This window comes from Macaca thibetana, chromosome 11 (genome assembly GCF_024542745.1).
Source record: "Macaca thibetana thibetana isolate TM-01 chromosome 11, ASM2454274v1, whole genome shotgun sequence".
NCBI classification, from domain to species: Eukaryota; Metazoa; Chordata; class Mammalia; order Primates; family Cercopithecidae; genus Macaca; species Macaca thibetana.
The window spans coordinates 42,212,802-42,238,499 of record NC_065588.1 but is presented as its reverse complement, the minus strand read 5'-3'; the positions used below and the strand labels follow the sequence as shown (position 1 = coordinate 42,238,499).

General features: G+C 40.1%; 1 protein-coding gene across 2 annotated transcripts in view; it reads left to right on the top strand.

The window, feature by feature from the left end:
• Positions 1–6,980: 6,980 nt before the first annotated feature.
• The window catches only part of SCAF11 (SR-related CTD associated factor 11), a 77,169-nt gene continuing 58,451 nt past the window's right edge, over positions 6,981–25,698 (top strand). For both annotated transcript variants that reach the window (XM_050746853.1, XM_050746851.1), the window contains exon 1: positions 6,981–7,311. The gene's annotated coding sequence lies outside the window, so the exon portion shown is untranslated. The remainder of the gene's footprint in view (positions 7,312–25,698) is intronic.

Here is a 25,698-nt window from a genome sequence, read left to right as displayed (position 1 = left end):
CTCCTGGGTGATGATACAGAAAGATCCCTCCCCCCCAAAAAATGGTACATTAATACTATAAAATATTATGCAACTAGTTAAAAGAATGAGCTGAATATTTATAATTAACTATTGAGTTAGAAAATGTGCAGAAAAACATACATAGTGTGATTATTTGTAAAAATAAAAATAAAGCCGGGCGCGGTGGCTCACGCCTGTAATCCCAGCACTTTGGGAGGCCGAGGCGGGCGGATCACAAGGTCAGGAGATCGAGACCATGGTGAAACCCCGTCTCTACTAAAAATACAAAAAAAAAAATTAGCCGGGCGCGGTTGTGGGCGCCTGTAGTCCCAGCTACTCGGGAGGCTGAGGCAGGAGAATGGCGTGAACCCGGGAGGCGGAGCTTGCAGTGAGCCGAGATCGCGCCACTGCACTCCAGCCTGGGCGACAGAGCGAGACTCCGTCTCAAAAAAAAAAAAAAAAAAAAAAAAAAAAACCTATGTGTTTCTAAAACACATTAGAAAAAGTATTGAGAGAAACGCCAATCTTTTAACATTGGTATTGTCTAGGACTGGGATAGGGAGAAGAAAATGATCTTTTTCTTTATATACTTCTGAATATATTCTATATAGTTCTGTGTGGTTAGAATTGTTAAAATTAATGCGTATTACCTTTTAAAAAGAGTAAATAGAAACTGAAATGAAGAAGCAGTCTTAGAATTTAAATTGTGTTTAAACCTGGAGGAAAGAGACATAAGATAGTCTTCAGTAAAGGAGACATTAAACCTATTGAAGACCAACTAACTCACGGAGCCACATCCTGAGGGGACAGAAGGGAGCTGTTTCAGATCAGAGTCCCAATGTACAAGGGCTGTGATGGTTTCACTGTTCCACAGGGAAATGTAAACAAACAGAATAGTATTACATAACATTTAGTTTTTTTGGCTTGAAAATGCATTTCTTTTCTTTCTTTTTTTTTTTTTTTGATACGGAATCTCGCTCTGTTGCCCAGGCTGGAGTGCAGTGGCCGGATCTCAGCTCACTGCAAGCTCCGCCTCCCGGGTTTACGCCATTCTCCTGCCTCAGCCTCCCGAGTAGCTGGGACTACAGGTGCCCGCCACCTCCCCCGGCTAATTTTTTGTATTTTTTAGTAGAGATGGGGTTTCACCGTGTTAGCCAGGATGGTCTCCATCTCCTGATCTCATGATCTGGAAAATGTATTTCTTTTAAAGAAATCATGGTGACAAAAGATGGAAGGACTTCACAAATATATACTGTTACTTGTCAAGATTAAAAAGATACCAGCCCTATATCTGCTTTCAAATTGTTAGAAATGTGAATGGTCTATAAAGCAAGTCTGAAAAAAACAGATCTATGGCACAAGTAGAAAGCTAAGCCATGCCTAGTGTTCCATTATTGGAACGCTAAGCATGTGGGAGTTATATCCTACTGCTCAAGGTCATCGCCTAGGTCTGATTGCAAAAATTCAAAAAATTGCAGCCAGGCGTGGTGGCTCACGCCTGTAATCACAGTACTTTGGGAGACCAAGGCAGGCGGATCACAAGGTCAGGAGATCGAGACCATCCTAGCTAACATGGTGAAACTCCGAGGCTACTAAAAATACAAAAAATTAGTAGGGCATCGTGGCGGGAGCCTGTAGTCCCAGCTACTCGGGAGGCTGAGGCAGGAGAATGGCGTGAACCCGGGAGGCGGAGGTTGCAGTGAGCCCTGATCGCGCCACTGCACTCCAGCCTGAGCGACAGAGTGAGACTCGGTCTCAAAAAAAAATTGCAACCTCAGGCATAAATGGGTTAAACAAGAGAATAGATAGTTCTTCCTCTGTGATAGAGGAAGACAACTAGGCATGGATGTACACAGTTGTAGATAGACTGTTGGTAGAGGGAAAGAAGTTGAGGAGTTTCTCTCTTACAATGACTGGTGAGATCGTTTGCTGGGTTCAGGGTTAAGGGGCTCAGCAGCAGTGGCTGTGAGGCTGAGACTTGAGGGGAGTGATAAACATGTAGAAGAGGTGCTGTTGGGGATGGAAGACCAACCTGAGAGTGTACTAGAGTCTTCAAATTTGGATATACCTGTCTGTATTTGGTTTGGGTTACCAGCCCTTTAATGAAATTGTCTTTGGTTCCTGTATTAGGGTTCTCCAAAGAGAGTTCTCCGTCTCAAAAAAAAAAAAAAAAAAAAAAAATTATGGTACATTAATTCTACATAATATTATGCAGCTAGTTAAAAGAATGAGCTATTTATAATTAACTGTTGAGTTAGAAAGAGTTGAAGAAAAATATATATGGTGTGATTATTTGTAAATACACAAATGAAAACTTCCATGTGTTTTAAAACGTTAGAAAAAGTATTGAGAGAAACTTCAATCTGTTAACATTGGTTTTGTCTAGGACTGGGATATGGAGAAGAAAACAATCTTTTTCTTTATATACTTCTGAGTATATTTTACATACTTCTGTGTTGTTTGAATTGTTAAAATGAATGCCTATTACGTTTAAAAAAGAGTAAATATAAACTGAAAAGAAGAAGTACTCTTAGAATTTAAACTATTTTTAGATCTGAGGCAAACAGAACTAATAGGATATATAGATACATGAGAGGGGATTTATTACGGGAATTGGCTCCTGTGATTATGGAGGCTAACAAGTCCCACAACAGGCTATTTGCAAGCTGGAGATGCTGGTATGCTGGGAGTGCAGCTCAGTCTAAGTCTGAAGACCTGATGGTGGGGGTGCTGGTGTTAAGCACTGGAGCCCAAAGGCCAGAGAGCCTGGCGTTTTGATGTCCAAGGCCAGGAGAAGAGTGTATCCCAGTTCCAGAAGAGAGACCGTTTTTGTTCTACCCAGGCTCCCAGCTGATTGGATAGTGCCTGCCCACATTGAGGGTGGATCCTTCCCTTTTAGTCCACTCAGACTCACATGCCAATCTCCTCTGTAAACACCCTCACTGACATACCCAAAAATAATGCTTTACCAATTCTCTAGGTATTCCTAATCCAGTCAAGTTGACATCTAAAATTAACCATCACAGTTTCCTTTCTATGTTCTCCTTCTTTTATTCCATCTCCCTCCCCAGGCTTTGTTTTTATTATTTTATATTCTTTTTATATTTATATTCTTCCTTAGTTTTTTGCTAAGGAATTTTTCAAGGAATGCAATTTTGTTTTTGTACATATTTGAAACCACTATACTGTCTGAGACACTGTATTCATTTATATACATTCTCAAAGCACCTCCCAAATAGATGTCCAATTAATTGTTGCTGAAATAAATTTAATTCCACATAGAAAATAATTGGATAGTATCATCCTGATTAAAACACTTCATAGTTGTGACATGAAATAACTATTCTTCTTCTTATTATTGGAGACAGGGTCTTACTCTGTTGCCCAGCCTGGAGTGAGGTGGCATGATCATGGTTCACTGCAGCCTCAACCTCCTGGGCTCAAACGATTCTCCCACCTCAGCCTCCCAAGTAGCTGGACTACAGGTGTGTGCCACCATGCTGGGTCACCATTAGGTTTTTAAAAAATTCCTGCAAACTATTTTTTCCTCACATGGATATTGTATATTTGGTCATGTTTTCCTTATATGAATTTTAAAATTTATATCACTCCTTTCTTTTTTTGAGACAGTGTCTTGCTCTGTCATCCAGGCTGGAGTGCAGTGGCATGATCACAGCTCACTGCATCCCTGACCTCCCAGGCTCAAGCAATCCTTCCAGTGCGCACCACTACAGCTGGTGTTTTTTTATTTTTAGTAGAAACTAGGTCTCACTGTGTTGCCCAGGCAGTATATCCTTTGAATTCACACATTTTTATTGCCATAAAAATGCCAGAGATCATTAAAATAAAAATATCCTCTCTTATAGAAACTAAGGACCAAAAAGTTAGGTGATTTGTTCAAAACTGAAAAGGTGTTAAGTGACAGTATTAGAACCATACTTTTTCTTTTTTGTTTTTTTGAGATGGAGTCTCACTCTGTCGCCCAGGCTGGAGTGCAGTGGCGCCATCTTGACTCACTGCAACCTCCACCTCCCAAGTTCAAGTGATTCTCCTGCCTCAGCCTCCTGAGTAGCTGGTAGCTGGGATTACAGGCATATGCCACCATGCCTGGCTAATTTTTGTATTTTCAGTAGAGATGGGGTTTCACCATGTTGGCCAGTCTGGTCTCGAACTCCTGACCTCAAGTGATCCACCCACCTCAGCCTCCCAAAGTGCTGGAATTACAGGTGTGAGCCACCACGCCTGGCCAGAACCATGTTTTTCAATCCAGTATATTTATACCATGATTTCCTCCCTTAATTTGATTTTTATACTGTATTCTATTCATAACAGTTAAATTAAAACAGCAGTTATTTCTGAAAAAGCTCCATCAAAATTAATACGTTGATTACCCATTTTTAAAGGTGCCATTGTAGGTTTCTGTTGCTATGTGACAGGATTGATATTTTAAGTGCCTGGTAAAGTGCAATACACCAAGTGGACATTCAGTTGAAGGCTGTTTTATGATGCGTATCATTTGTGCTTTTTATGGTTAAAATCAAATCTAAAATGTTGACAACAATGGTTGGTATATCAACTTTACTCTTCCATTTTATAGCTCATCTTTTATATTTAGAACTCTGTACCTCTTCATTAAATTGTACATTTTAAAAATATGAAAACATCAGAGAATAATAAATCTTTACGTCCAAACCTAATGATGCTACTGCTGCATACGGAGAAATACACATGATCTTTTCTCTGGGAAGAATGGCCTATTGCAAACCACCACTCTCTTCTATTTGCACATGAAGGTAGAAACCACAGTGGCATTAAGAGCATTTTTCCTTAAGACATGCTCACATGATATCTAGGAGGCCACTGGTAAGAACGTTAAAACTTAGTCTCTGCTAGGAAATAAATACGTCGAAAGATTTGGTATTTTTTAGTTTTGATGAAACCATACTGTTATCATCAATTTAAAATAGTTTTCTATTTGGCAGATTTTATCATTTGGGCTTTAATTAAATTTTGAGAAAAAACACTTTCCTAAAACAAAACTGAGATTTTTAAAAAATATAAAACATACGCAGAAGCATGTTGCACCAGAAGTCCATATCAGGAGTTACACTCCTAGAGGCAGGACTCTCTAGAGTGAGTCCTAGAGATTGTATACATAGCAAAGCTACACCCTTATTCTGTTGGATGGCTCCTAAGTGTTGATCGGGTTATATCTTTCTACACTAATTTTCACTATTTCTCTTAACAATCATCCTTTATAATCATTCTTTATATCCAAATAGTATATATCCTGTACTATTTGCTCTGATTTTGACAGGGAAAGGTCCTTCATAAGAATTTTGTTCTTCCATGAGAAGAAAGCATTTTAATGTCTCTAGCTCATTTTTCCCTCAAATATCCCAAATACAGTAAAGCCATCTAAATTCCCTAACCCCATATCAAAAACAGTACACTGAAAAACTCCAAAGACTTTGACAGCGACAAGGCTGCCATTCATGTGTTCCTTCAGCAAGTGCCAGACGCTGTTATGAAAGTGATAAGACACTGTCCCAATTCTCACAGTGTGAGACAGTGAGCAGACTCAACAGAATGCACACGATGAGAGTGCCAGAAAAGCGACGTCCTCAGGGCGGGAGCAGGGGACGCGGCAACGTAGTCTGCGAGAATGCGGGAAGGCGGCAGCGAAGCGGCCGGTAGGTAGGGCCGCGACAAAGTGGGGAGGAAACTCATCCCGGGCAGGCGTCAGCGTGGCTGGGAGAGCGCAGCGCGCGCGGACAGAACGGGTGCAGGCGACAGGAAAAGGTGTGAACGCGCGGCTGAAAGCGACTGGGACCTGGGTGATCCGCGCGCAGGGAGCAGAGCTGAGTCCTGCGGAAGCCGCAAGCAGGACAAGGGCGTGGGTGGGAGGACTGGAAGGTCAGCTGGTAGATGGGGGACACTGAGGGCGGACAGAGCAACTGGAAGCTTGCTGCAATCGACAAGAGAAACTAGGAGGTTAAAGAGTCACTGGCTTTGAAAAAGTCAAAATACTTCCGAGGTAAAACAAAACATTTAACAACCCGCCGAGGAAAAAAGCGGAGGCTGGCACACACGTCACTAACCACAACGTGGAGGTCTTTAAAGTAAATCATGATAAAGTTTTTGTTGTTGTTGCTTGAGACAGGGTCTCGCTCTGTCGCCCAGGCTGGAGTGCAGTGGAACGATCTCGGCTCACTGCAACCTCAGCCTCCCGAGTTCAAGCGATTCTCCCACCTCAACCTCCCGAACGAGGCCTTAATACGTTGCTGAAGCTGGTCTCGAACTCCTGGGCTCAAGGGATCCGTCAGCCTCGGCCTCCCAAAGTGCTGGGATTACCGGCGTAAAAGACCGTTAATTTTGTGATGTGGGGTTAAGACAGGGGAAAGCCCCTAGGCTCGGGGAGTCAGAGGGGAAAGCTCTCCCTCCGGCATCTAAAAAAATGCCCACCAGAAAGGAGGAAAAGTGGGCTTCTAAGTTACCTACTCTTCACCCCACTGGCTGCATTTCAGGTGGGCAGCGCCGCCAGGTGAACACTCAATCCACCGCAAACATACGAACACTCTTTTCAATATCAGATTACCATAAAGATAGAGGAACACACCCTGAGCAAAATCCTTCCTGTCCAGTCACCTTAAAGCCTCTTTCATTGTTCTCCGCGACGCAGCCTGTAAAACTGCCAAAGGAGCGCTGAGGCCAAAGTCCACGCGCTGCGCAGGCGCACCATCCGCAGCGTTGGCGAAAGGCGGGGCAGGAAGGACGTTTCCCAGAAGGCCCCTCCATCGCAGCTGCCCTTCCTCCCGCTCACAGGCCGCGCGACGTGACTCCACCCACCACGCTTCTCGGTCGCAAACAGCAGTTTGCCAGCGCCCCCCTGCGGCCCGGCTGGGCACTGCGAACATGCACTCAGGGCCAGAGCGAGAGAGTAGGCCGAGCGCGGCGAGTCCGGCAGCCGCCGTCGTCACCTTAGCGCGCCGACAGTGAGCCAAGCGAGCGAGGGAAGGGAGGAGGAGGGAGACGCGCGGGGAGGGGAGGGGAGGGGAGGGAGGAGGCTAGACAAGGCGGGGGAAGGGGGAGTAGCGGTGGCGCAAGTCGCGCGGAGCAGCGCAACCCGGGTCGCTCCCTGCTTCGCCGCCGCCTCCGGACCGAGCCAGCGGAGTCAGTGTCCCAGAGATCCTATAACACCACAAAGCGGACGAAGGAGTCCATGTTGGGGAACTTGTTGGCGGAGTGACTGGGACCTGGGAACCTGCTGTGTGGCCGCGGCCAGACCGAGCGCCTCGACCTCGGCCTGAGGTAAACACTGGTCGACCCGCGGGGTGGATGGGCTTGGGCAGCTGTCTGGGCTAGACGAGGATTAGCGGCCGGCGCAGAGCGCTGGAGCGGGCCTAGGGCGACGGGAGGGCTGACAAAGTTTCGGAATCTCGCGCGGCCCGTGCGACGTCGTGCGCTGGGAGGAAAGTTGGAGCTGCCTCTCGAGGTGGGGGAGGCTGCGGCCGGGAGGGCCGCTTTCCCTCTCGCTGCCCCGCGAGGGAGGCCCGGTCCGACCCTGGGCCGCCGCCGCCTCTCTGTCGCACTCCGTCCCATTTCCTCCTTGTGGCCTACGCGCCTCCCGCCGCCTTAGCCGGCGAAGCCCGTCCCCGCCCGGGTGCAGGGTCCTACGGGGGGACAAGGGGCTCCACGCCAGAACCGCCGCAGACGCCCTCCTCCCTGCGGTGGAAACGTGTCCTGCTGAGCTTCCGGGCGCTCCCGACCGCGGGGTGGGCTTTTCTTGGGAGACTTTGGTCGCGAGCCTCCAAGCCCGCTAGTGAAACCAAACTTTACTACGCCGTGACCTCTCGTGTGCGCGAATGGGGAAGAGCCGGCGCTTCTAAGCATCAGCCTTTTTCACTCCGTGATCTGAACTTCAAACTACTCACCCACCCCCAGTGTTTTAAATTCGCTACCTGGGCTGACAGCTACGGGGCCGGGAGATATAAATTTAGCCTAATCGGTCGCCCCTCCTCAGACTTAGGAATTTTGAACCATTAGAAAGATTTCTTACAGATGGCTGGCGGTCTTGCCACCAACACGTATTTTGGAGTATTGTTTCAAAAGTAGACGCTCGATTTAGAGTACTAGATTTAGACATTCACAGATTCAAATATTGAATTTTGAAATACCTTCAATATATTTCCGTACTGTATTACATACAGTGTCTACCAGCTGACTGTTGTTCATTCATTTTGGGTTACATTTTGGCTAACATGCTACCACTGACCTAAGATACGTAAGCAAAACTGCTGAAAAATGTTTTTAATGCTTTGTGTAGTAGATGCTGATGTTACATTTTCTCCGCTTTGGGAATTTCCCCCGAAATTTGGGAAAAGCATATTAATAAATGCATTATTTTTTCATTTTAAAAAGAAAAATTAATTTCTACATATCACTACCTGCCTCAGCAGCAGAATATCAGGGCAGTACATTTTAAAATAACGGTTTTTGTATTTTATTAGTAATTGTATTAAAATTTTGACATGTAATCAAGTCTGTTTCTAAACAATTGCTTTCTCTTTCCTGTTTCTTGGGCAGTTGGCTTGATCATCTCACTATTTTGGTCAAAAGATGCAAGAAAAAAGTTCATGGGCCTTTTGTTTTTGTTGTTTTAACTCGGTGGGCAAGAGAAATGAAATCTTGAAACTGTCTTTGGATTTCTTGTGTTCTATATTATCCTATCGGATAATCTGAATTTACATTTTTTATGCAATGTGAGTTTTTTAAAAATAGTAGTTCTTAGAGTAGCTGTATTTTAGTTGTATTTTTTGGTGCTTGCAAAGTATTTTTTGGTGCTTGCAAATATTTTAACAGTCATTCAGTTTTTCACATTCAGATAGTGAACTTTTTGCCTGAGAGTTTGAGTACATTTTAAGATTTCATTGGGGTAAAATTTGAATGTTTGCTTACTGTAAGTATACTCATGCTTTAAAGACATTCTTCAGTATAAAGGGGAAGAAAACTGTAGAAGAAAATTTAAAGTTTCTAAATATGTTGCCTGAAAACATGTCATGGAGGATATATTACGGAGAGTTTTTTTACTTTTTCTGTTAATACCTTCGTGTGGTAATGGGGCCAGTGTGTTAAGATCAAAACTTTTCAGGAGTTACTTAGCTCCCTATCGTCGTTTGGCACCAGCTAGGGCTTAGACAGTTTTCTTGAAAACCTGTGCTTTTATTCACAGAGATAGGATGAATCAGTGCAGTTACATGATACTGTTGATTCATCATCAATAACATCTTTTAGTAATCAGAAAGTGCAGTATTATACTACCCATCAACTTAATACTGAACTTTTAAAGTATACTATCGGAGATAGTCGTAGCATCTTAAAGAGAGTAGCAGGCATAAAAGTAATAAAAGGGAAGTCAACTGTAGATTAATTTTCATTGTAACTTCCCTTTAGCAAACCCTGCTATCACCTGCTCTTGTCTTTTAATGATGTAAATTGTACCTTGACAAGGTTTACCTTGCCCAGTGAAATAAACTTAAAATCCAGATTTTTAATTATAGTCTGTCCCCCAAAATAAATTAATAGCCTTGCACCTTGTCTTGCTTCTGAGCAGTAATACTGTTAGTAATACTATTACTCAGCAGTAATACTGAGTAGAGCCCAGAGTTAAAATATCCAGTATCATTTTCTTGCTATTCCCAAAACTCATCTTTGCATTATATATTTTTTTTAGTTGTATCTATCAACTTAATATATGAATTCCTAGTACATAGACACATAAAAATTCAATACAAAGCATAAAAACACAACCACTATTTTGCTTTCAGAAATATCTTCCTAAAAAGTCACTGTGATCTTTGCTGATCTACAGTCTTTAACACTCCATAGCCAGAGTGATCCTGATAAAATGTCAGGTCATGTAACTTCTATTCTCAGATGACTTCCCTTCTCAGTCATAGTAAATTCCATACTCCTATGGTCTACAAGGCTCTATGATTTGAGTGTCTTCTTTCTCTCTGACTTCATCTCCTCATTGTTTCTCCAATCTCCTTTCCCCTATGCTGTTGTGGTCTTTTCTAACTACTATGCATAAAACAACAGCCTTCCCCCCGGTATTTCGTATCTGTTTTTATACCAGATTTTTCTCCATAGCATTTATCGTTTTGCAACATGCTGTGTAATTTACTAACTGAGGTTTATTGTTTATTTTCTTCACTCTAATTTAGCTTCTGTGAGGTCAGCATTTGTCAGTATTGGTCACTGTTTTGTCCCTAAACACCTGAACAATGCCTTACATGTAAGTTAATGAATTAACATGCTTTCAGCTATAAACATTACAAATAGTGATTGTGGTTTGAAAGTTTAGACTAAGCAAGTCTCTGTGGCATAAACTGCCCAGTTACTTATATCCATGCACATGAGCCATGTTCATTTCAGGGGTCCTTGTTTTTTGTTGTTATTGTTTGTTTTGTTTTTGCTTTCAGATAGCATCTCACTCTGTCTCCCAGACTGGAGTGCAGTGGTGTGATCACAGCTCTCACTATGGTGCCCAGGCTGGTCTCAAATTCCTGGGCTTAAGTAATCCTCCCACCTTGGCCTCGCAAAGTGCTGGGATTGCAGGAATGAACCCCCACACCCAGCCTAAGGGGTGTGTGTTTTTAGAGGAGTGTGACAGTATGTGACCTTGAAACTATCATTTGTCTTAATATAGAAGGAGCTAAGAATGCCTCAGCTAAGAGTAGAGCAGTGTAATAGTTTGTTTTCACGCTGCTAATATACCTGAGACTGGGAAGAAAAATAGGTTTAATTGGACTTACAGTTCCACATAGCTAGGGAGGCCTCAGAATCATGGTGGGAGGAGAAAGGCACTTCTTACATAGTGGTGGCAAGAGAAAATGAGGAAAATGCAAAAGCGGAAACTCCTGTTAAAACCGTCAGATCTTGTGAGACTACCATGAGAACAGTATGGGGGAAACTGCCCTGTAATTCAAATTATCTCCCAACAGGTTGCTCCCACAACAGGTGGAAGTTATGGGAATACAATTCAAGATGAGATTTGGGTGGGGACACAGCCAAACCATATCAAGCAGTATAACTATCTTATTGTTAAAATTGTTGTCATTTAGAAGCCATATTAATTTCTTATAGTTCCAGAAGGCAGAACTAGGATTGTGGTGATATGTATTGAAAGGGAGGAGAGAGGCAGCAAGAGGAGATCTGGGAGAATTAGTTAGCAGGCTTTTCTAGTAGTCTGGGAGAGATGAGGATAACTTGAATTAGGATGATAATTGTGGAGATGGGCTCAGTGGATGGGATTTGAGACCAGCAGGCCTCAGTTAATAGATTGAAAGTGAGGGAGAAAGAAATTTGAAAGATGACTTCTGGATTACATTCCTAAGTTGTGCCAGATAAGGACAAGAGCTCTTTTGGTTTTAATATATCAGGCTTAAAGTACCTTTGGAGCTTTCAGGTAGAAGTTCCTGTAAGTAATTAGATGTATGGTTCTAAAATCCAGAGGAGGAATATGGGCCGGAAATGGAAAACTGGAGTCACCCATACAGATAATTGGAACTATAGGTATGGATGAAATTGCCTAGGTGAGGGAATATAACTTGAGGGGAAAAAAGCTTAGGATGGAACCACAATGACCTCTAACATTTAGAAAACTTGGCTGGAAGAATGTGAGCTCCCAGAGAATACTGTGAAGATCAGAGAAGTAGAGGGTGAGTGGGGTGTTACAGAAACCAAAGGAAGAGAGTGTTACAAGGAGAGAGAAGTCAAGAAGAGAGAGTTGGGTCAAGTGTTGATAAAAGTTTAATAAGGTAAGAACTAAAAAAAAAATTTGTTGACTGTAACAATGTGAAGTTCATTGGCCCTTTGAACAAGCAGGACAGTAAGGTGATGCTTCTATAATTGCTTAACTAGATCTAAAAGTATTGAGATCAAAGTTTAATTATCACCCATATTACAGAAGACAGCTAATGTTTATCGGATATTTACTATGTGTCAGCCACTCTGTTGTAGACATTTTACATAAATTTTCATTTGATCTTTTCAGTAGCCTTGCAGTGTTGAATGTATTAGTCCATTTTACAGAAATGAGTCTGGGGTTCTGGAGAAGTTAAATGACTTAAGTGTCAGAGAAGTTGCTAAGTATCTATACCTGGGTCCATCTGACTTTCAGTCTTCGGTTGTTTCACTGATCTAGAGGCCTGTCAACCTCTAGATCAGTGCTGTCCAGTAGACAGTTCTGTAATGATGGAAATGTTTTGAATCTGTATTGCCCGGTGTAGTAACTGATAGTGACGTGGTTGTTGAGCACTTGCAAAGTGGGTAGTGCAGTTGAGGTACTGAATAGTGGTTATCATATTGGACGATGCAGAGACCAAAGGTCATTGACAATCTCCTAAATAATAAAGCAGGGTCTTATAAAAAGAAGAGGTGAAAATACATACTGTCATACTGTTCTTCATTTAAAAGGAACACTGCTTTGCTTATCTTCTGTAAGTGAATTTTATAGGTAACTGTAAAAAAAAATTCTCAAAGTTTCAGAAAAGTTCCTAGTACAGTACAAAGAACTTTTCCCCCTTGAGTCTTTTGAGAGTAAATTGTAGAATCCCACTTAAGCTCCATGTACTCTACAAAGACCTTTTTTCTCCTAAACCAGTTGAGAGTAAGTTGCAGGTACAGTCTCATCACCTCAAACAAGTACAAGGATTTTGTGTTGCACAACTACAGTATAACCATCAAAATTAGGAAACTGGCATGGTGCGGTAGCTCACAGTTCGAGAACTTTGGGAGACAGAGGCAGTAGGATCACTTGAGCCTAGGAGTTTGAGACTAGCCTGGGCAACATAGTGAGAACTTGTCTCTACAAAAAAGAAACAAAACTAGGTGTGGTAGCATGCACCTGTGGTCTCAGCTACTCAGGAGGCTGAGATGGGGGGATCACTTGAGCCCAGGAGGTTCAAGGCTGCAGTGAGCTAAGACTGTGCCACTGCATTACAGTCCGGGCATCAGAGCAAGACCCTGTCTCAAAAAAAAAAAAAAAAAAAAATTAAGAAATTAATCTTCCTATATTATTAGAATCTAACCTCAGACCACATTCAAGTTTTGCCAGTTTCCACAGTAATTTCCTTTGTAACAAAATAATTCAGAATTCTGTGTTGCATTTAACTGTAACATCTTTTTAGACTCCTTCTACTTGGAACAGTCCCCCAGTCTTGACTTTCATGACCTTGTTTGTACTCCTTAAAGCTTATAGATTAGTTCTGTTCCAAAATGTCTCTCCATTTGGGTTTGCATGATACTTTCTTTTTTTTTTTTTTTTTTCCAGATGTACTTTTCTTTCTGTAGGATGCCAGATATTTCCTTATGTTTAGATTCAGGTTGTACGCTATTTGACAGTAATGATGTTGCATTTTTCTCATTGTGTCCGATCAAATGGCATACAATTTCTGTTTGCCTCATTACTGATGACATGATAACTTGATATCACATAGTGTGCACTATGATAACTTGATTGAGGTAATATCATCCAAGCTTCTTCACTGTAAAGTTACTTTTGTCCCATTGGTAATTAACATGTATTTTTGTGGAAAAGTATTTTGAGACTGTAAAAATAGCCCATTCCTTGTTAAACTTGCTATTTATTTATTCCCAGATTGTCTTAGCTTTGGCTATTGAAAGCCCTTCAAGATAGTTTCTGTTTTCTTTTGACTTGTTCTTCATACTTCCTTTTTTGTTTTTTGAGGTGGAGTCTTGCTTTGTTGCCCAGGCTGTAGTGCAGTGTGGTGATCTTGGCTCACCACAAACTCCGCCTCCCGGGTTCAAGTGATTCTTGTGCCTCAGCCTCCCAAGTAGCTGGGATTACAGGCGTGGGCCACTACACCTGGCTAAATTTTGTATTTTTAGTAGAGACGGGATTTTGCCATGTTGGCCAGGCTGACCTTGAACTCCTGACCTCGAACTCCTGACCTCAAGTGATCTGCCTGCCTTGGCCTCCCAAAGTGCTGGGATTACAGGTGTGAGCCACCATACCCAGCCACTTCCTTCCTTTTGGGCATAAGAAAATGAAGCTTACCTTGTACTTTCCCTGCCCCAGCACTGGAATCAACCATTCCTCCAAAGAGTGGTTGCTTTTAGTGGAGAAAGGTATTTAGCAAACAAGATTTGGATGCTCTAATTATTTCGATGTCTGTGGGTAGAAAACCATGAATTGGTACTAATTTCTCCAATTTCAGTCCACAAGATTTGTTCTCTTTTTTTCCATTACCAAATTTATAACTCCCTTCTCACGAGGAGAACTCTGACTCATTGTCATTACTTACTAAATTTGATAAATCCCCTGCATATGGCCAGTTTCCCATTGCCTTAACTTTTTTCTCCACGTAGGCTCTGACATCCTGTCCTGGGATGCACCCCTTACTCCATACTTCTTAGATACCCCATACTGAAGATTTTACCATTCTGTTTGAGCTCTAGTACCTTAATCTGGGTTCCCTCACTATTCCTAACATGGGCATTTTGCTCACTAACTTGGTCTCCAATGCCTCTAGCCAGAATAGCAGCATACAGACGTGTTCTTTTAAAGTTTATACTTACTCCTTTTTGTAAAAGAGTATTATACCAACACTTTTAGTGAAAATTAAAAGTGTTCTCAGTCTTCAAATTTAAACCCTTTAGAGTACATTTAAACTCTCTTGAGACTCACATCTCTGTTAGGGATAAGACTAAACTTCCTTTTTTATCCTTTTTTTACTCTAGACTTCTCAGATGTACTTTTAGGGTTGTCTTTTTATCGTAATTTTGACAATAAGGTAAAAATTAGTTTAGTCTTTTGTGTGTGCGTGTGTGTGTGTGTTTGTGTATGTGTGTGTAGGTTTAGGAGTCAGTCAGACCTGGTTTCGAACTCTGGTTGTCCTAGATGACTGTCACCTTTTATAGGCGATCTAATCAGTATCTCAATTTCCTCACCTAATTTTTTAATAACATTTATCTAAGTCCAGTGGTAATAGCAACTAACTCTGTCTCTTGTTCATACTCTTAAGTTAGCTCTGTTTAATGGGTGATTTTTAAGCCTTTTTAATGCGGTGTTCTATTGTTCAGTATTGACGGTGTTTTAAGTTTTTAAATGTACCGTGTTCTGGTATTTTGCGGATTAAACGTGGAAAGGCATGCCAGAATGTGTAGTTCATTACCTAGTATGTTGTAGGCATTCACTCTACCCATAGTTCTGAACTCCAGGTTTGTTGATGTCTATGTATCTATTAGGTCTGTGCCCTAGGGGAGCTTAGCTCTAATCAGGCCTTCTTTATTGATATGTAGTCTTCTTTCCATTTTCTCCTGACTGGTTTCCCCTACTTTCCATCTCCCCACTGCCGCCACGTTTCTGCTACTGCATTAAGCTCAAAATCCCCAATTTAAACATCTTATAAACAACTTTAAAAACAGATAAATGGGAGAGAGGTGGACTTGAAGTCCACCTAAGAAAACACAATTTAAGTCCTAATTTAGACTGAAGAACATTAACTTTTTGCACTTTATTATTTTTCTTTTTCTTTACTTGCCTCAGTCGTTAGTTACTCCCCCACTGGTACATTTAAAAAATGTCTTAGGAACTCTTTGCCTATTTCTTAAATTTCGCACTTAGCATATGCTATCTTGTTCATCTTCTGTATCCTATGTCTCCAAGTCTACTCTTTGTACCAGGAAGGGATACAGTATCTTAATCTGTCTTTTTATTCCAATACCAGGCTTAGTACCCTGACCACAGTAGTTATTTAGCAGCTTAAAGCAAACCAAAACAGAAATACAAACATGAAAGAGAGCAGCCAAAACAACACTGTTTTAAAAATTCTCTGGGATCAAACAGTTTACAAATAATAGGTCTTGTTTGTTTTTTTTTTGTTTTGAGACACAGTCTCATTCCGTCACCCAGGCTGGAGTGCAGTGGCACAATCTCGGTTCACTGTAACCTCTGCTTCCCAAGTTCAAGCAATTCTCCTGCCTCAGCCTCCTGAGTAGCTGGGATTACAGGCATGCACCACTACACCTGGCTGATTTTTGTATTTTTAGTAGAAACAGTGTGTCGCCATGTTGGTCAGGCTGATCTCGAACTCCTGACCTCTGCCCTCCTCAGCCTCCAGAATTGCCGGGATTACAGTCATGAGCCACCGCACCCAGCCCTGATAGGTGACTTTTTTAAATGTAAATATACTTATAGCACTATTTTGTATGCCTAGATGGCTTGTCAAGAAGAATGTTTCGGTAAACTGTTATAATGGGGAATAAATATTAATGACTCAAAAAATTTGTAAGCTATCATTCACCTGAAAACCTCATCATAGAAAACCCATCAGACAGTTTTAATGTAATAGGTCATATTTCTTTAGGAACTGCTGTGCGTGTCCAGTTACTTAATGCATCAACATGAGTAATGTGAGGGAGATGCATGAAAGGAAATAGCTTCGTTGTTTCAAAACTACCACAGAACTAGATATAATTAAAACTGAATGGAGGGTAAACAAATCCAATTAGACTCTTTAAAAAGGTTTAAAATATAGTTCATATTAATATAGCCATTCCAACCATCTTTTATTATTGTTTGTATTGTTTGGCGTATCTTGGTCTATACGTTTAACCTATCTTTATTTTTAAAGGGAGTTTCTTGTAGACAGGCATATAATTCAGTCTTTCTTTAAAATCCAGTTTGATAATCTCTTTTAATTGGTGTGCACAATTATTTACATTATTTACATTTAATATAATTATTACTGTTTGCTCCTCTATTTTCTTCCTTTTTTGGGAGGTGTGGGGAGAGACAAGGTCTCGCTCTGTCCCCTGGCTGGAATGCTATGGGATGGCCGTAGTTCCCTGCAACCTTAATCTCCTGGGCTCAAGTAATTCTCCTGCTTCAGCCTCCAGAGTACCTAGTACTACAGGTGCATGCCACCACACTTGGCTAAATTTTTAAATTTTTTGTAGAGGTAGGTGTCTCATTGTGTTACCCAGGCTAGTCTTGAACTCAGCCTCAAGCAATCCTCCTGCCTCAGCCTCCCAAAGTGTCTGTCCTTTTTTAGATTATATGAATATATTTTGATATTTTATTTTCAATGTATCCCTTGGTTTTTTAACTCTTATCTCTTCGCATTATTTTTTAGTGGTTGCATTAGAGCTTCATGCTTCAGTTGAGTAGCCAGTAACTAAATATGTGACTCTTGCACTCGAAATGTGGTTAGTTTGAATTGAGATGTACTGTAAGTATAAAATACACACTGGATTTTACAAAAAGAATGTAAAATAGCTCATTAAACAATTATTAAATCGATTACATCTGTAATAATTTTTAAATTTATTACATGGTGAAATGATAATATTTTGGACATATTGGGATCTACCATTCAATCCAACAGTTCCACTACTCAGTACCTAAAGGAAAAGAAGTCATTGGATGAAAAACACACATGCACACACATGTTTATAGTAGCATAGTTCGCATTTGCAAAGATACGGAACCAACCTCAAGTGCCCATCAACTAAGTGAATAAAGAGAATGTAGTATATATACACCATGGAATACTACTCAGGCATAATGTCATTTGCAGCAACTTAGATGGAGCTGGAGGCCATTATTCTAGGTGAAGTATCTCAGGAATGGAAAACCAGATATTGTATGTTCTCACTTATAAGTGGGAGCTAAGCTATGATGATGCAAAGGCATAAGAATGACATAATGGACTTTGGGCTGGGCACTGTGGCTCATGCCTGTAATACCAGCACTTTGGGAGGCCGAGGTGGGCGGATCACTTGAGGCCGGGAGTTTGAGACCAGCCTGGCCAACATGGTGAAACCCCGTCTCTACTAAAAATACAACAATCAGCCAGGTGTAGTGGTGCGTGCCTGTAATCCCAGCTACTCCAGAGGCTGAGGCATGAGAATTGCTTAAGCCTGGGAGGTGGAGATTGCAGTGAGCTGAGATCGTACCACTGCACTCCAGCCTGGGCAACAGGGCAAAACTCTGTCTCAAAAATAAGTAAGTAGAAGGATACAGTGGACTTTGGGGACTCAGGGTGAAGGTTGGCAGGGAGTGAGGGATAAAAGACTACATACTGGGTACAGTGTAACGTTGCTCAGGTGGCAACTGCACCAGAATCCTAGAAATCACCACTAATGAACTCATTAATGTAACCAAGAACCACCTGTACCTCAAAAACTATTGACATAAAAATAAATTTTAAAAAAGATTTTTTTCTTCATGTTTGCTTTGTTGCAGTTGATTATGATTTATTTATTTGTTTATTTTTGAGATGGAGTTTCGCTCTTTTTGCCCAGGCTGGAGTGCGGTGGCACGATCTCAGCTCACTGCAACCTCCGCCGCCACGGGTTCAAGTGATTCTCCTGCCTCAGCCTCTTGACTAGCTGGGATTATAGGTGCCCACCACCATGCTCAACTAATTTTTGTATTTTTAGTAGAGACGGGGTTTCTCCATGTTGGCCAGTCTGGTCTTGAACTCCTGACCTCAGGCAATCCACCTGCCTCAGCTCCCCAAAGTGCTAGTATTACAGGTGTGAGCCACTGTGCCCGGCCTTTGATTATAATTTATAAGCTTGTTTTTCTATTGCATTTATCCGATTTGGTGTTCTCTGAGCTTGGTGAATTTCTAAATTTGTGCCCTTCTTCAAGTTTAGGAGGCTTATGAACCTTATTTCTTCCAGTATTTTTTTTCTGTACCAATTTCTTTCTGTTTCTGGTACTCAAGTGACAGAACTTTTGATGTTGTCCACAGGACCCTGAGACTCTTTATTTTTTTCTTCTTTTATTTCTCTCTTCTTCAGATTAGATCATTTCTTTTAATTTGGCTTCATGTTCACTGACTTCTTTGCATTTCTATTCTGTTATTGTACCCTTTTTTTAGACATCATATTTCTTACCTCTAAAATTTTAATTTTTTATACCTACTATTTCACTGCTGAGAATTCTGTCTTGTCTTTTTTTGAAAGTGTTTATTTTTTTCTCCATAGAGCATAGTTATAATAGGTAAAGTCCTCAGTAATTCCAATATTTGAGTTATCTTGGTGTTGGCAGTTATAGATTGTCTGTTCCCTTGAGAATTGGTCACATTTTCTGGTGCTTGGAATGTCAAGTAAGTTGGAACTGTATCCTGGATAATATTATGTTATATCGACTCTAGGCTGTGTAAATAGCCTTCTAGAGATGTTTTGTTTTAGCAAATAGCCCATTAGATTCAGACCATACATTTTGGTGGGGTTTTTTGTTGTTGTTGTTGTTGTTTTGTTTTTGAGACAGGATCTCTGTTGCATAGGCTGGAGTGCAGTGGCATGACTATAGCTCAACCTCCCAAGTAGCTGGGGCTGCCTGTGTGCACTACCACACCTGGCTAATTTTTTTTTGTTTGTTTGTTTGGTAGCAATGAGATCTCACTATGTTGCCCAGGCTGGTCTTGAACTCCTGAGCTCAAGCAGTCTTGCCACCTTACCTCCCAAAGTGCTAGGATTACAGGCATGGGCCATCATGCCTGGCCTCAGACTGCAAACTTTTTCTTACCTTTTGGGGGTGATAGTTCACCTTTAGTTTAGTTTTCACAGCCTTTGCTGTATTGCCCTGGGTCTGTCCTGTGCTAACTGAATGCTTGCATAGCTCAGCTAGGACTTGTGTAGATTCATGCAGAGAATTAAGGAATCCTCTTGATCAGACTCTCCAGGATTTTTTCTCTACCCTGCAGTGTCCCCTTTTCCTGGTTCCTTTGGCTAGAAATGCCCAGAAAAATGGGGCTTCTCTCAGACTTTTAGCCGCCTGTGCCACTGCCACCATGTAACCACCCTAAGGACAAAGCTATCAGAGAAAAGATGAAAAATAAAACGGGAAGACTCAATGCAGTTTGCTTCTCTAGGTTTTTACTCCCCTCCACATTTCACCCACTTTAATTTACTTTTCAGAGTGTAGTACTTAGATGAATTATTTAGTATTCTGCCCAGATTTTTTGAGGTAGGCTATAATGGGGCCTACTTTGTGTTAGCCAAAACCATATTCTAAAATATATCTGAAAATAAAATTTGAATCAAATATTTATAAAACTTAAGAAATTTGAAAACCAGTAGACTAGGGAGAATACTCCAAATTTTCAGACTGAATAGCCCTGTAAACAGCCTAAAGTTAATCTGTAGCTAGAATAACTAGGGGAAATGAAATAAAAAACAAAAACGTATTTATTCAAGGATGACAGATTATATTTATTCTTCAGAAAATGGGAGAACGGTGTTTCAGTTTTTTGATCTTTTTGGAAGACAGGAATCTCAGAGCTCTAAGGGGCTGTTTGTTTAGGGGTTGTTTTGATACAACTTTAAGGGACTTGGATTAATATCAAGGTTATTTTTTGGCATGGATTTGTAAAACTTCTCTAAATTATCACATCATTTAGAATAGTTTGTTTTAGGGATGTGTTCATTCATCATTTTTGACTCTTCATCCCTGTTTCCTTTCTCATTAACATGTCTTACTGATACACTTTATGGTGTCGAACAAATCATATCCTGTGTTAGTTATGGCGAACATAGCAGAAGACTGACCAGTTAGAGATTTCACTTGAAAAAGTAGTTGGCAGTTTGTAGCATTTATAATAAGATTACATTTAGGAGATAATCCCAATATCACTCAATCTCTAACAGCATCATTTTGGTCTGAGTTGTCTCTTCCAAAAACAAACTATATATACTCTTTAACAATTATTTCTTTATTTTGTTAATTTATAAATCAGCTGCCCTGTTTCCCTAAAGCAAACTATTCTAAATGATTTGATACATTAGGTTATGTCTTAAGACATTGACAACTGGTATCTTACTAATATCAGTTTAGTTTTTCCTATTAGTGTATTTTGGGAAGAGGAATGCTAATGGTATTTTGGAACCTGGTGGAGCAGGACAGTCTTGATCCAGTCGTTCTACTCTCAGGTTCTTTGCACTAAAAGGGCATGAAAATCACTCACTAAATAGAGCTAATTTAAGAGAATGGAACATAGAGTTAACTGCTATTTATTACCACTGGACTCAGATAAATGTTACTTAATTAGTTACTTAAATACTGTAAGGAGATGGTATTCAGGTGAGTTGTTGGGTAACTTATGACCAGTATCTGGGTTAGAGTTGTAGTATTTCATAGGAGTAGGATTGTGAAATTCTTCTTTAAATTATGTGTAAATTATGAGGGCACATTGATACATATACATTTATGTAACATAATTGTACTTATCTCTGAGATAGCTAGCAGGATGAGTTTGTGTTTCAGAAATTCATATAATAGGCATAGCTAGAGAAAAGAGTAGATGTTGTGTTTATACTGTGCAAGATAATTGCTTTTTTCCATCTGGGTTTTATAATAGCTACTTGTACCAATTTGTAAGGGATTAGTATGAAGAAAGTGATAAATTCTCGAGAAACCAATGAAAGTTAACTTTCAGCATTTTGCAAAAGAAACTAATTTCTGGAATTGAAACTCTGTAAAGTTTTAGAAATCTTGTTTAAACAGAACGGGGTAAAATTTCAGAAGCAGTGATTTGAACATCATCCCTTTTTTCCTATTAAATCCATTCTCATTTTTCTGTGACAAGCATTTTTATGTGGTCATTTATTTTCACTAATTCTCACCCTTTAACTCTTAGGATTTTTCTGTGGTTTCAATGTTTATGCCCTCTCCAAAATTCTTGTTGAAACTTAATCCTGAATGCAACAGTATTAAGTGGTGGGGCTTTTGGGAGGTGATTAGGCTGTAAGGGCTCTGCCCTCATGGATGGAATTAGTGCCTTCTATAAGGGCTGGAGAGAACTAACAGGGCCCTTTTATAAGGCACTAATTCCATCCATGAGGGCATAGCCCTCACAGCCTAATCACCTCCTGAAAGGCCCCCACTTAATACTTGAAGATGCAGTAACAGGTGCCATCTTGGAAGCAGGGACCGGATCCTCACCAGGCACTGAACCTGCTGATGCCTTGATCTTAGACTTCTTAGCCTCCACAACTGTGAGAAATTTCTATTTTTTATAAATTACCTGTCTCAAGTGTGTTTTGTTTTGTTTTTGTTTTTTGTTTTTTTTGGTACAGCAGCACAAATGAACTAAGAGAGCTTTGTTTGTTATTTGGACAGGCGTTATCATTTGTGCTCAGAAGTCTTTCCAAGGTACACCAAGTGTTAAAGTAAAAATACAGTTGACAGTTTTCCTGTTTTTCTTAAAAGGATAAAAATTCACCAGTTCTTCCTCTACTTCCATACTTCCACCCAGGATGCCTTTCTTGTCTTTGTTATTCTGCCTCCCAGATGTGAAAATACAGTGCTGTTGATCCCAAGTGCTCCTGTAGTCTTCTTGGGAGGTTTGGTTATAAAATGAGTCTGTAACATCTCATTGCTCTTTTGCTTTTTGTCTCTAATAGGCATAAAGTTTAGTTTTCTACATGTAAACTCTACTTTTCCACACGTATAACTCTTTCCTTTAAAGTACCTGTAACATGCATTCAGAAATTGCCTGGTGGAAATAAAAATAAGAGAGCTTTAGGTTTGCCCTTAGCATATAAATTAGTTATGTCATTGTACTTTAGTAAATGGGGATGAGAATCTTGAGGATAAATGAAGATTATGTAATCAACTCTTTGTATTCTGTTCTCCATACCTTAAGCAGGGGTGGGGTTATTAGACAACAATTGCATAAATATATTGAAGGTATCAAAGGACATATGCTACTGTTTACAGTTGTTTCTTATTTGGAAAATAATGGAAGCCTGTCTCATATAATGATTTTTCAGACTGTCATGGTAAACTATCCAGGCACATAAAAGGCACTCATTTTTATTTTCTTAAATAAAGTACTGCATTGTAAATACATTCTTCCCATAGAGTGAATGACTGTCACATAAGAGTGTAACCTAACTGGGAGTCATAATAGATGTCTTCCTTCGGTGATCACCCATGCTATCATTAGGATTTTGGAACTGATCTGTTCTGCACCTCTGCCTTAGAATTTAGTGGAGTTGTTAAATTGAGCCTGTTGTTTTTCATCTCTGTATCTCGACAGGTTATGGATATCTGTTGTGTCTCAGACTTGTCAGTGCTGTAGAAATGGAGAAAGCAGAGATAAAACATTCAAACACCCCCTCCCAAGCTCATCTTGTGGCGGTATAATTTGGGTGGCTTCTGTGTTGGCAGTAGTTATAAGAATTGGAACAACTGAAAGTATGAAGTTGACAGTGAAAAAGTGCCTTTCTTGAAAATGTTAACAATTTATATTTTAGTTCATAATATTTTCAAAAAATTGCTCTCATGTTAGTCTTAAGAAAATTTAACTTTTATTATATACAGTAAAATTGAGCTTTTTGAGGTATATAGTTCTGTGAGTTTTAATACATGTATAGATCTGTATTACCACTACAGTCAAGATTTGCAATGGTTTTATCACCCCCCCCAAAAAAAACTGTGTTGTTCTATCTCTGTAGTCATACGTTCCCCTAACCCAGGTAACTGCTGACAAGTTCTCTATCACTATAGTTTTGCGTGTAAATGCAATTCTAGAATATGTTGCCTTTTGAGACTGGCTTCTTTCACAAAATAGAATGCCTTTAAGATGCGTCCAATTTGTTGAATGAAGTGCTAGTTCATTCCTTTTTATTGCTGAGCAGTATTTCATTATATGATTGAATGTACCATAGTTTTTATTTTGATAAGGAGCAGAATATAAATTTGTTCTTTTCATGTACGTATAAGGATAATGCTGGATTCATAAAACGATTTGGGAAGTGCTCATCTTCCATTTTCTGGAAGAGATTGTGTTGATTTGGTGTAATTTCTTCTTTAAATATTTGTTAGAATTCACCAGGGAAATTACGTGGGTCTAGAGGTCTCTTTTTTAACTAGAGGCTTTTAACTACAAATTCAATTTCTTCAAATAGTCCTAAGGCTATTCAGGCTATCTACATCAGCAGTCTGGCAAGAGGTTTAAATTTTATTGATCTTTTCAAAGAATGAGCTTTTTTTGGTTTCGTTGATTTTTATCTGTTTTTCTGTTTTTGATTTCATTGATTTCTGTTCCTTTATTTTCTTTCCTTCTGCCAGTTTTGTATATAGTTTGCTCCTTTTTTAGTTTAAGGTGCAAGTTTAAATTACTGATTTGAGACCTTTTCTGATAGAAGAAATTTAATATTCTAGTGCTTTTGCTGCATCTCACATATTTTAAATATGGGTATGTTTGGATTCAGGTCTATTTTCTGTTTGTTCCCTCTGTTTTTGTTCCTCTGTAAGCTCCTTCTTTGGGTTATGTAAACATTTTTTTAGTATTCCATTTTAACTGGCCAACCTGGACTGATTTGAAGGGAACTGGGTATAGTAGTTACCCCCTTTTCCATGTGGGAGCTATTCCAGGTAGATGCCTGAAACTGCAGATAGTACCAAACTCTATGTATATCATGTTTTTTCCTATATGTACATACTCATGATAAAGTTTAACTTATACATTAGGTGCAGGAAAGATTAACAACATTAATGAACAATAGAACAATTATAACAATATACTACAATAAAAGTTATGTGAATGCGGGCTCTCTCAAAATATCTTACTGTATTTTACTCACCCTTCTTGAGATGAAGGTAGAGTGACAGAAGACATTGACTAATGTTTTTAGTGGTAGCTCTAAGAATTATACATACTTAACATTTTAGTCTACTTAGAATTGATATTTTACCACTTGAAGTGAAATAGAGGTCTTACCACCATGTATGTCCCTTTACCTTCCTCCCTTTATGTTGCAGTTGTCTTGTGTTAAATGTGCATATATAGGCATACCTCTTTTTATTGTAGTTCAGTTTATTGTGTTTCGTAGATACTGCATATTTTACAAATTGAAGATTGTGGCAGTTCAGCATCAAGCAGGTTTGCCGCCATTTTTCCAACAACTTGTGTTTATTTCATGTTTCTTTCACAGTTTGGTAATTCTCACAGTATTTCAAATATTTTTGTTTTTATTATATCTGTTGTGATCTGTGATCAGTGATCTTTGATGTTACTATTGTAATTATTTTGGGGCACCACGAAGAGCGCCCATATAAGACAGATAATTTATGTTTGCCTTTGTGCTGACTGCTCCACTGACCAGCTGTTCCCTCGTCTCTCCCCTTCTCTTTGGACCTCCCTATTTCTCCACAATATTGAAATTAGACCAAACAGCCTTATCACTGATATGAAGAAAGTTTGACTGATCTGGGTGGAAGGTCAAACCAGTCATAACATTCTATTAACTCAAAGCCTAATCCACTCTTCAAGCCTATGAAATCTGAGAGGTATAAGGAAGCTGCATAAGAAAAGTTTGAAGCTAGCAGAGGTTGGTTCATGAAGTTTAAGGAAAGAAGCCATCTCCATAACATAAAAGTGCAAGATAAAGCAGCAAGTGCTGATGCCGAAGCTGCGTCAGGTTATCCAGAAGACCTAGCCAACATCATTTATGAAAGTGGCTATACTAAACAAAAGATTTTTAATGCAGACGAACCAGCCTTCTATTGAAAGAAGACACCATCTAGGACTCATAGGTAGAGAGGAGAAGTCAGTGCTTGACTTCAAAGTTTCCAAGGACAGGCTGACTGTCTTGTTAGGAGCTAATGCAGCTGGTGACTATAAATTTATAAACCTGTACTCATTGACCATT